Source organism: Rhinatrema bivittatum, chromosome 4, assembly GCF_901001135.1.
Source record: "Rhinatrema bivittatum chromosome 4, aRhiBiv1.1, whole genome shotgun sequence".
In the NCBI taxonomy this organism is placed as follows: domain Eukaryota; kingdom Metazoa; phylum Chordata; class Amphibia; order Gymnophiona; family Rhinatrematidae; genus Rhinatrema; species Rhinatrema bivittatum.
In genome coordinates, this window is record NC_042618.1 from 199,797,223 (window position 1) to 199,810,069 (window position 12,847).

Genomic DNA, 12,847 nt, shown 5'->3' on the forward strand with positions numbered 1-12,847 from the left:
ATCTGCTAAAAACCTGGATCGGCGCGCGCAAGGCTATCGATTTTGTATAGCCGGCGCGCGCCGAGCCGCACAGCCTACCCCCGTTCCCTCCGAGGCCGCTCCGAAATCGGAGCGGCCTCGGAGGGAACTTCCTTTTGCCCTCCCCTCACCTTCCCCTACCTAACCCACCCACCCGGCCCTGTCTAAGCCCCCACCTTACCTTTGTCGGGGGATTTACGCCTCCCAGAGGGAGGCGTAAATCCCCGCGCGCCAGCAGGCCTCTTGCGCGCCGGGCCGCGACCTGGGGGCGGGTACGGAGGGTGCGGCCACGCCCCCGGACCGCCCCGGGCCATAGCCACGCCCCCGTACCCGCCCCGAAAACGCCACGACGACCGGGACCGCCCCGACACGCCCCCGACACGCCCCCCTCGGAGAACCCCGGGACTTACGCGAGTCCCGGGGCTCTGCGCGCGCCGGTAGGCCTATGTAAAATAGGCGCACCGGCGCGCAGGGCCCTGCTCGCGTAAATCCGGGCGGATTTACGCGAGCAGGGCTCTTAAAATCCGCCCCTATGTTTGAAATGCCATGATTTCACCTTCTTGAAAGTCATATAATCAATCTCCTATCAAACTTCCTTAGGGGCAGAATTCCATAATTCCGCTCCAAACACCGAGAACATTTGCTTGTGATTCTTTACCTATTTCTCCCCAAGATGGCACTTGCAACAAATATTCATCTCCCAGACTGGAGGTTTCTAGCCAGAATATAGCTCATCAATAATTGTCTCAAGTAACCTGCTCCCCCACCCCTTACTGCTTTGAAAACTAACAACATGATCTTAAACTGAATTCTGTCTCTCACCGGTAACCAGTGAAACTGAAGTAGCAAGGGTCTCGCACTCACCCTTCTTGGACAACTAAAAATCATTCTAGCTGACATATTCTGGACTACTTGTAACATATGAAGTGATCTTTCAGGTAACCCTATCAACATAGCGTTGCAATAGTCAAGCAAAGAGGTGAATTAAGCCTGCAAAATTCTTTGAAAAAAGCCGCTACTCAAAACTGACCACAATGGGCGTAATTAACACAGTTTATTAAACACCCATCGTAAAATGTCTGAGATATGCACCTGCAAAGAAAAATCTAAATCTAAAATTACCCCCAATCTCGTACTTTATCAACTAGCCCTATTTCTTTCATGTTTACATTTATTTTCAATGGCATCAGTGGAGCTTCAAAGGCTTTTATCAACAACATTTCTGGTTTTGTTGTGTGGAACAACAGACAATTAGCAGTCGACCAATTGGAAATCTTCTGCAAACCTTCATTCGGTTTAGAAATACTCTACAATCTTTCCCTAAAGAAACCACCAGCTGAATATCATAAGCATATAAAAAACGTTAAAACTCCAAACTCAGATTAACCTTCCCAATAGTTCTAAAAACAAACTGAAAAGCAAAGGAGACAATGTGGAGCCTTGCAGCACTCCACATTCTATTTCAAAAACTTTGGATAATTCATCTCTAACCATTACCACTGGTACAAGATAACTTAAAAATGAGAGAATCCACTGCAGTACTTTTCCACTCAAACCCACCTGACTACACATTCCACCAAAATCATATGGTTCACTAAATCAAAGGCACTAGATAAATCTAACAAAATGATCAAAGCTGATTCCCCCTTATCTCGCAGTCGTAACATCTTTTCATTCAGTGCCACTAAAATGGTTTCCATACTATAGCCCCATCTAAAAATTGACTGACATTCATCCAAACCATTTGTTTCCTCCAAATAATCTGTGAGTTGCTGAGCTACCACTTTCTCAATTAAATTAGATAAAAAAGAAATATTTGCAACTGAGCGATAATTCAATTAGCTGCTGTTACGATCTTGCTCGCGGAACCCATGCCGCGAACAGGCCCTTCACCTCTCCGCCATTATTACAAGCCACGGCTGGGATGCTCGGCTTGTACCCCGGCCTTGTCACTGCCACCGCTGCCCTGCGCGGCCTAGTGCTGCTGCTGCAGATGCTGCCTGGACCTTCAGGCGGCAGGAACTGCTGCCGGCATGCATTTTTTGCGGCCTAGTGCCGCCCCAGGACGCCCTCACCTGTGAGGCATGGTGCCACCACCGCAAAAGCTGCATCCAGTGATTGCTTTTTTTAAGAATGGTATCAAAACAGAACTTTTCAATTTTGCTGGAAATACACCCTCCTTTAATGAGGCATATACAGTCTGAATCAAAAATGGAATAAAATTATCCACAAACATTTTAATCACAAACGAAGGGCAAGGATCAAATCAACACCATGTTGCTCTATATTCCATTAAAATCTTTTTTAACTTCATGGTACTAACTTCCTCAAACTCACTCAAACCCACCTTAGCTTGCAAGCAAAAACCATCTTGTACTAATCACCCATTCTCCTATATAACTTCTCCACCTCCTGATTACAATCCTGAATCTTCTCTAGCTAGCAACAAACAAAACTTTCTCTCTGAATCACTTAGCAGAAGTCCTGCAGATCTATGGACCCCTGGCACGATTTCATCAGAGGACCACAGGCTGTTCCCTGTTTCCCTTGCTCTCTGTTCTCCTCCGTTGAGATCTAACATATGTCACTTAGGAGAACCACTCTGGAAATGCGCTGGAGGCTTATTATAGAACAAGCTGAATATGAAAGACCTGGACTATGGATGGGTAGGGAGAAGGATTAGAGAGAAACATATGGGTCCCATTCTACAGAAGTGATCAGTCCTTCAGCAAGTAGCACTAGCACTGAGAAAGAGAACACAACTAATAAGAGAGGTAATAATATGAAACATGCTGCAGGCAGCAGGGTATTCAGAAGACATCTCAGTAGCTCCTTTGTAACAAACTATCCCTATTATTTTACTTAAGCTTATCACAACTGTCAGGACTTGGCTGCTCAACAGATAAAGAGGGAGAGGCGGGTGTGTGTATGACACAAAGATTATTTGATAAATAAATAAACAAACAGCATTACAGAAGCTTTAAAGAGGGTTTCATGTGTAGAAATGCCTGGGGAAGATAGGAGGTGGTGACCTATGGAAGCCTTCTGGATAGCTTGGTAATGTCTCAAGGTTTCCTCACAAGACTGCAGAAGACAGAAAATGGGTGGGAGGGAACAGGGAAAACTTCCCAGGCAATAAGTCTTATACCCATGCTTCTGCCTCTTTATCTCCAGTGCTTCCTGAACTTTATGTCCAAGAAAATAAGCATCTCAGGAGAATTTAAAAAGCCAGATGCACGCATCAATTAGGGGATGTGTGAATAAAGTGAATATGTTGGACTGGCATGCGTCAAGTGGATTTTAAAAGCCACCTGGATACGCGGGTTCTTGCTGGGAACGAAGAGGTAAAACTGGTAATGGCGTTGGCGCACGTGTCTTTTAAAATCCCCCACTTACGTTGTAGAAGCGGCATTTGTGCGCATAGGTGCACACAGTCAAGCTATTTTCTAATATGCGTGCATGTTCAAACAAATGTTATAAAATGGCCGTGTCCCTGGGTAGGGGCCGATGAATGCACACACACGTGCGCCCGCTAGCCTGTTTAAAAGTTACCATCTAAGGGAAGGAAAGCACAGCAGACGCACTTTCTGGTTTGTAAACACTTTAGCTAGCAAAAATAAAAGAGACACACACAGCCCAATATTTCAAGAGCATCAACAGTGATCATCAATGTCAACTGTCGTAAGGGGAACAGAGCGTGGGGGAAGGTTTCTCAAGGTAACAACCTTCTCCTCAGCATCTCCTGCCCTATCTGGAATGATGGGGGAAACACGAAACAATGCTAAACATTTTCCCAACATCTTGCACAGTAAAAGGATAGAAGGGATACGCACAGGAGCATGTTAGTTAGCTATATGCTTTACCACAGTTGACATTATTAGAAGCCTAGGGAGCAGGGAAAAGACATGAGGAAGGAGGTAGAGTGAGACTGAGAAAAACTATATAAGAAAGACATGGAAGGAAAGTAACGAGAACCAGCGAGGTACAAATAAAACAAACTGTGAAACTCAGTGAGACAACATGACTGATTGTATTTAACATGCAGGAATAAACAATTTGTGTGATGTCTCCCTTGCTACCAAGTAACCCTATGAGAAAAACAATTTCACATTACTTATATGGTCAGGCTATTCAACAGCTGGCCAGTAATAAATTAATTCAACCCTCCCTTTCTTGTTTTTAGCTTGCGTTTTTAGAGGACAATGTTCAGTAGCCTGTCTAGGGCTACAATTTGAGATAAAAAGTAACTACAGAGTTTATCCCACATTTTTAAAGCAGATCTATGAGCATAAGTATGCTTTGAAATCATGAGCCACACATACCATTACGTACATACCTACCAGGTTGTTTTTGAAGACCCACTTACATACATAAAAATGAGCTTTATGTGTGTGTGCCTTTGAAAATGTGAAATAAGTTTTTTTCTCACTTGAAGGTGAATTTTAAAACCCAATGTGTGCCTTAATTAGGGGATGCTTGAATATGTCAGGCTTGCGTGCGCTGAGCGGATTTTAAAAGACACCTGGCTTTGTGTGTAAATGCCACAGCGTGCACATCTCAGAAGTTTTCAAAAAGGAGCAGAATGTGGGCATGGTCTGGGCAGGGCATGGGTATTTCGGGGCATGAAGCTGAGATCCAGCACGTGAAAATGCCTCCTGCCACATAATTTTACTTTTGCTATGGAGGCCGTGAATGTTATAAAATAAAGATCAGTAGACAGATCGTCGGGAAAAATTTATTCGGGATTAGTTGTCCTCGAAACAGGACAAATGCACATCCTTAGTCAGGAATAACTGAGGGGCTATTAAACTAGGGAGGTTTGGAAAACCTACCTCTAAACTTGGCGAACTGGGGATGATCTGGGGACAACCTGGTAAAACTAGAAATGTGATTGGCACATGCCCCTTTTAAAACCTCTCGATTACCGCAGTAGAAGCGGCATTTACATGCACATGCATGAGCACATTTAAAATTTGGCACACATGTGCATGCGGCCAGGCTATTTTTTAACATGCGTGCATATAAACGTATAAATTATAAAAGAGCTGCATCCCAGGGCACGGACTGACGAATGCATGCACAAATATACCTGAGCGCCAATTTGAAAGTGAATAATTTTGAAAGAATCTATATTGTTCACAATTTTCAAAAGCTACCACCATAAGACAAACTTAAAGGGGAAAAACTATTACTGTAATATCTATGAGAAATGGAGAAACTGAGAATTATGGCAACTTCTTTAGAAAATTATTGATATAATTTACTGTAACTTTCAAACAATTCTGCATGGCCCTATAAACAGACATATATGGGTACACAGATATCTGCTCTAGTATTTTGTAATCTACGCATATTGGTCTGTGCAGATTCTAAAATTTGTGTGTATCCACGACCCACCACCCCCTCAACATACATGTATATGTTTCAGTACAAGTGAATATTTTGCAATGCAATGAAAGCACATACTTTCTCTATTTTATAAACATATGTACATATAGGGGTAGATTTTGAAAAACTGCGCGATCGCGTACTTTTGTTTGCGCAGCAGGCGCAAACAAAAGTACGCTGGATTTTATAAGATACGCGTGTAGCCGCGCGTATCTTCTAAAATCCTGGATCGGCGCGCGCAAGGCTGCCGATTTTGGGCAGCCGGCACGTGCCGAGCCGCGCAGCCTGCCTCCGTTCCCTCCCCTCACCTTCCCCTCCCTTCCTCTACCTAACCCACCCCCTGGCCCTATCTAAACCCCCTACCTTTATCCATGGATTTACGCCTCCAGGAGGGAGACGTAAATCCACGTGCGCCAGCGGGCTGCTGGCGCGCCGAGACTGGACCCGGGGGCAGTTCCGGAGGGCACGGCCACGCCCCGGCCCGAAACCACGCCCCCGGGCCCGCCCCCGAAACGCCGCACCCCACCCCCAAAAGCCGCGTTGTTCGGCCCCGCCCCCGACACACCCCCTTCCGAAAACCCCGGGACCTACGCACGTCCCAGGGTTCTGCATGCGCCGGTGGCCTACGGAAAATAGGCGCGCCGGCGCGCAAGGCCCTGCTCACGCAGGGCTTTGAAAATCCGCCCGATATTTTGCACATGAATACATAACATATATGTATAAAAACCTGATTTACACATGGAAGTAGGTATATTTTAAATTATGCATGTATACCTCCACCAGTTCACCCTTTCTGTCTCCTGTTCACTGAGACCCTCTTAGCCCTTCACCCTGATTGCCCCTCCATTTACCCAGACCTTCTACTGAAAAATAGCAGACAACAGATTAGTCTGATATCGATTGTGCTAGTAATTAGCAGGTGTAGAATTGTGCAAATAAATTGCCAGAAGTATTTATGTAGATCTCTTATAAAATAGCAACTTCTATGCGTACCTTTTGGCTCTGCCCCAGAATGTCCCTAGACTGTGTGCAAATATAAAATACTTATGTGTGTATATGCTAATTTTATGTGTATAACTCCTTTAAAAATTTACTCAAGCTTTCATAAGACAAAATCTTTAGCCAAAAATGCTCTTTTTCATTAATAATTTGCAAGAGGCAAACATGCCAAAGTTTTTGTACTTTTCACTTTTGGGAAATCCCAGAGTTTTGTTTTCCTTAGTTCGAAATCTGACAAACTCCTATTCAATGAACCAGCAGTTAGACTGTATCATCTCTGAAAGTAAATGTAATGAATTTGCAACTTTCTTTAAAGAGAAAATTCAAAACCTGGCCTCCAATCTTTCGTCCTTACAGGACCAGAAGATAACCATATCATCGAATGACAGTCTTTTGTGGCCAAGCTTTGAGGATGAATCTCCCCTTTAGAAGTTGAGTCGATTCTAAAGAAAAGGAACTCTGTAATTCATCCTAATGATGCATTAGCTCATCTACTCTCTACCCCTCTTTCTACTACTGTTAACTTATTCTTGTCAGAAGGAAAGGTGCCCTCGCTGCTAAAATGTGCTGCAGTGAGACCCATTGTCAAAAATAAATGCTCTGACCTGAATACACTTAATATCTATAGACTTATCTCAAATTTCCCTTTTTTTGCCAAAATTGTTGAAAAAGTAGTCCAGGCACAGTTGCTGACTACCTGGAAGTAAACAACATATTCTATCCAACTCAATTTAAGCTAGATTTTAAAAGGCCTGCGTGCATGTCCATGTGTGTGTGCAGTTCCCGGTGCGGGCACATGGCCGCGACAATTTTATAACATGTGCGCTGACGCGCACATGTTATAAAATACAATTCCCTTGTGCACATGTGCGCCAAATGTTAATGCCTGCGTGCACATGTGCGGATGGGTGGCCTCTCCCACGCGCAAATGGGGGGTATTTAAAAAAAATACACGCGGTGATGTGAGTAGGGTTTTCCCAGTTCCCATCCCCTTAACTACCCTTCCTACCTTTTCCCCTCTCCTCCCCGACCCCTGACTCCTATCTAGCTAGCCCATTTTTTTTGTTTTATTATTTACTGCTCCTTCCAAGCAGAAGAAAACTTCGGTACTCTGGACGGCTGCCAGTGTCATTTCCCCGGGACAGGGCCTAAAGGCTACTGTCTGGTCTGCCTCCGCCCCACCTCTCCCTGCCGAGACACACCCCCCCCCCCCCCCCCCCCAGGCCTGCCCCTTTTTGATGGCCCGGCACTTCTGCATGTACCGCGAGATACGCGCATGGCCGGACAGTTTCTAAAATGCACTTGGCACGTGCACAGCCTACCCATGCACTTATCCCCCAGATTTTATGCGCATAGGCTTTTTAAAATTCGGGCTTTTGGTTTTAGGATTTATTTTAGTACAGAATCACTTTTATTAGCTCTAACTGACACTATTCTACGTGGATTTTATAATGGTCAAGCTTATTTCTTGATCCTACTTAGATATGTCAGCTGCCTTTGATACGGTTGATCTTCAGATTTTGATTCAAACATTGCCTGAAATTGGTCTCTGTGGTATGATCCTTCAATGGTTTTCCTCCTATTTAAAGGATTGATTGTTCCCGATTATTATTGGTAATTCATCATCTGATAAAGTTGATCTGGTGTCTGGAGTCCCCCAGGGTTCATCTCTGTTGGCCGCTCTTTTCAATGTTTACATGCTACCATTCTGCAAATTATTATCAGGATTAGGGATTACTTACTATATATATGTAGATGCTGTTTACTATTGATTCCAATTAATGAATCTATAGAAAATACTTTGAAATTTATAGAGGTATACATGTCAGCTATCCAGCAGCTTCTAAACCATATGAAACTAATTTTGAATACCCAAAAAACTGAAATCCTATTATTAAACTGAAAAGTCTCTTTGAATGCACCTATTGTTTTTAATTATGGTTCCACACAAATTGAATCATCTAATCATGCACGAGATCTTGGAGTAATGATTGACAGTGATCTAAACATGAAGAAGCACATCACTCTTAAAATCAGAGAAGGATATCACAAATTGCATATGTTAAAACGTCTAAAACCCCTCCTAAACTACAATGATTTCTGGTCCATGCTTCAAACTCTTATTTTTCTAATTTAGATTACTACAATGCCCTTTTAATAGGTCTCCCTTTGAGTACCCTAAGGCCACTCCAATTACTTCAAAATGCAACAGCAAGAATGTTAACAGGCGGAAAAAAGTATGATCATATCACTTCTACCTTGATTGCATTACATTGGTTACCGATAAAATACAGGATAGACTTTAAATTATTGGGGTAGGTTTTAAAAGAAGCGTGCATGGCCTACATGTGCGCGCACTACTGGGCGCGTGCACATGTATGCCCGATTTTATAACATGTGCGCGCAGGCGTGCGCATGTTATAAAATCAGGGGTCAGCGCGCACAAGGGGGTGCACAATTATGCACCTTTCGTGCACCGAGCCATGCTGCCTTTCCCCATTCCCTCCCCCCTAACCTAAACTCCCACCCCTTTCCCTAAACTTTCCCCCCCAGCCCTTCTCAGAACTCCCCCCAAATTATTATCTTACCTTTTGCGCCTGCCTCTGGACAGGCGCAAGTTGCACACGCCAGCAGCTTGCTGGCACACGATCCTCCGACACAGCAGCAATGACCGTTCTTTCAGAGGCCTCTGGCCCCACCCCAGGCCGCCCCTTTAGTAAAGCCCCAGGACTTACACGCATCCAGGGGTTTTACGTGCGCCACTGGGCCTTTTTAAAATAGGCCCGGCACGCGTAACCCTTTTAAAATTTGGCCCATTATGTTTTTTACATAAATTGATGTACAATGAAAAGGTTGAATGGCTAAATTCAGTCATTCATTTACATACTCCTCAAAGGAACTTAAGATCTGCAAATAAAGGCCTTTTGACAGTTCCTTCAGTTTGCACCACCCACCTGAGTGAGTTAAGAGAAAAATCTATTTCAGTGGCCGGTCCTAAATTATGAAATTCTATGCCTGTGGAATTAAGGCTGCATAAAGACTTCTGTTTTTAAGAAAGGACTGAAGACTTGACTTTTTAAATTACCTTATGAGAACAATGTCTAGCAAAGGCAGTTTTTTTTATTTTGGCTTGCAGGACGTTTCTGATTTTAGACTAGGAGTGAATTTCTTGCTTTTTACATTCCTTTTACTAATTATATTTTAACCATATCTTTTTGGTGTGTTATTTTATGTCATAATATTTAATCCTTGCTTTGCCTGTTTTTATTTTTTAATATGATTTCACTTTGTATTATATGAATTTTATGTACCCATTATTATGTTATTTATTTCTACTTTGTAAACCATTGTGATTGATTTCAGAACAATAGTATATAAATACTACAAATAAATAAGTAAAGTTAAGTATTAGAGCAGTAGTTATTCTTAATACCATCCCACCAGATATTAGGCAGGCATTAATTTCTGAGAGTAAAATGTGTGGCTTGGCCGCACATTTTACTTTCAGTTTTCCAGGGTAATAACTAATGTCATGAGCGTTTAGTTTTGGGGTGGTTGGCCACAAGTTTTCCACACACTATTTCCCCTTACAGCATAAGGGGTAATAATAGTGTGTCTAAAATATGCAGCCAAACCAGGGCTAAACGGTGCGCTCGGCCGAGTGCACCGTTCTGTATCAGCCTGTAAATGAGATTCAGTAACTTTTGGGAGATATCTTTCTATCAAGTATTTATCCTTTAAATCATAACTATGATCTCTCTCAGCATAAAATAATTTATAAAAATAAAAGGGTAGATTTTTAAAAAATACGTGCATGCCTCCATGTGCGCGCGCTACCTTGCGTTTGTATATCTATGGGTGTAATGGGACAACATGTGAATTTTCAAAGCTTACTTATGCACTGTCGGACGAATTTTAAAATGAGAACGTGCACAAATACCTGGGGATATGCATGTGGCTGTGCCCTGCGAGTGCCACTTATATCCCCCAGTATTAGACGCTGTCCCAGGGAAGCGCACACCAGCAGCTGGCCTGCACATGGAAGATACTTCTGCTCCAGAGGAGCAGTAAGAAGAAAATAAAAAAATTGGGGATAGGTAGGGATATTTTAGTGGTCGGGGAGTCAAGGGGAAGAGGGAAGAAGGAAGAAGGATAGGGTTAGGGTTAGAGATGTTCCCTCCCAGTCTGCTCCTTTATTGAGCGGACTGGGAGGGAACTGGTAAAAATGAAATCACATCGCCATGCGTAAATTAAAAAAAATACCCCCCCCCCTGCATGCAGAAGAGGCTACCTGCCCACCCATGCACGTGGGGATATTAAAATCTGGCACGCATGCGCACACGGGAATCCTATTTTACAACATGTGCGCGCCAACGCGCGCATGTTATAAAATAGCCACGTCTATGTGCGCACACCGCGAATCTTACGCACATGGAGACGTGCAAGTTTTTTTAAATCTATGCATTGGAAAATTTCCCTCCCTGAGGGGTACTTTTCGAATCTGTATGGTCAGGTGACTAGTTTTCAAAGAAAATTTGCATGTGTACTTTCCTTTTGAAAACTTCCCAAGAAAAAAATTCCTGCAGAGATTTGCACCTGTTTTTTTTCTGTGGATAATGTTTTCAACAAAAACAATCGATTTTATACTCTCTTCATCTTCCCGATCTTTCTATATATTTATGCTCTCCTGAAGAAGCCCGTGGAAAGGCGAAACATGTTGAGAGGATGAAGAGGATATAGAAAGATCGGGAGGATGAAGAGAGTGTAAAAATATCAGAAGTGTCTATAGAAGAAAAAGGATATGATTGTTTGGTAGTAATGAAAATTTACAGCAAAAAGAATCTTTTTCTGCTTTTGAAAAACCTGTATGGAAAAGAAAGACATATTTGTAAAACTTCAATATATAGGAAAAGATTTGAGAAAGGTTTTTAGAGAATAGATGTGTGAAAGGAAGTATGAATGATTTGTAAGTATGAGCTGGGATTTTTAGGTTGGTATTCCTTGGGTTTGTGTTTGAAATTTTAAAAGAAGGGTGCTTTTTAGAATATTGTTGAAAAACAAATAAAGATTATAATATACTATATGTCACTATATGATTTTTTTGTTTGTCTACAAAAATATGGGCAAACATGTATATTGTAGAAGAATGCAGACAATTTTTATTTGCTTCAGGGTGGTAAATTTTCAAATGGACCTTTTGCCCAGCTAAACAACCATTTAAACAAATAAATGGGTTTTGAAAATTGTCTTCCTCAAATCTTCTTCTAGCTCTTTAGGCTGTGGTGTCACATATTTTAGGAACGAACAGAGTGTAAAACAAATGTAATTGGTTGCTTTGAATTTGTGCTCTAATTCACAAATATTATTGTCCAAGGGGGTCATTTTCTATAGCTTTCACATGCGAGAAGGGACTTTTTGCGTGCGACAGCTAGATCGGGGCGGAGTTGGCACCGGAAGCAGAGGAGTCGGGGCGGCACCGGGGCGGACGCGGGGAAGACATTGTTGACGGCGAAAAGGTAAGGCCCCTTATGCTGCTAGTAACGCGCCCAATAGCTTCACCTTTCACGGTGGCACTATTGGTTTGCGAAAGCTGGCAGCGATCGCACTGTGGTGGTGCGATCGCTGCCAGCTTTCGCAGCCTGCCCCCCGCTTCGCCCCCCTGCTCCCCGGTACCGCGTGATTCACTAAGGCCTGTGATTTTAGAAAATCCAGGCCCAATTTTGCAATCTGGCTCATTTTCAGAGACTGTAGAACTTGATTTCTTAGCAGGGTCATCATGAAATTCTTTTCGTTTCTTGGAGGAAAAGTCCATAAAACATTATTAGCCAGGTAGACTAAAGGAAGCTGTTGCTATCCCAGAGAATGAATAACAGGAAGTATGTCTACATCATAGGTTCTGCTGGGTACGTGAAAGTACCAGACTGGCCACTGTCAGGGACAGGATGCTGGATTTGATGGACCTTGCTCTGACATAGCATGGCACTTCTTATGTTCTCATACCGCTCTCTCTCCATCGGTAACTGTGGAAAAATTCACAAGCCTTATGCTGCAAGACATGCTTCCTGTAGAATTTTAGGCCACTGATCTTTAAATTGTTTTACTTCTTGAATAATATCAGCAATGAGAGCTTCTAATTCGAAAGAGATTCCTTGCACCAGAAGCTGGCCAACAAACAGCATGAAAATGAGCTGAAGTACCTTTTCAGTGCTTCCAATTTTGATTGAGCTTCATACGTCAAGTTTAATTCAAGAGCACATTTGAATGGGGGTGCCGGCACTGACCAAATTTTTCATTCCATTCCATTTCATTTTTTTTTTTTTAATGTCATTTGTTGTTTCTTTTGTTCATTTAAAATGAAATATCCAAAACAGAAAGGAAAAACAAAGTCAATAGAGCAATTGTATCAGCTACAGGTCCTACCCTCTTCCCCTCTACCCCACCC

At 42.8% G+C, this 12,847-nt stretch overlaps 1 protein-coding gene across 1 annotated transcript in view; it reads right to left on the bottom strand.

Annotated features, from left to right (window-relative positions):
- CACNA2D2 (calcium voltage-gated channel auxiliary subunit alpha2delta 2) overlaps positions 1-12,847 on the bottom strand; it is a 1,734,543-nt gene that overhangs the window by 1,185,418 nt on the left and 536,278 nt on the right. The gene's annotated exons all lie outside the window — the stretch shown is intronic.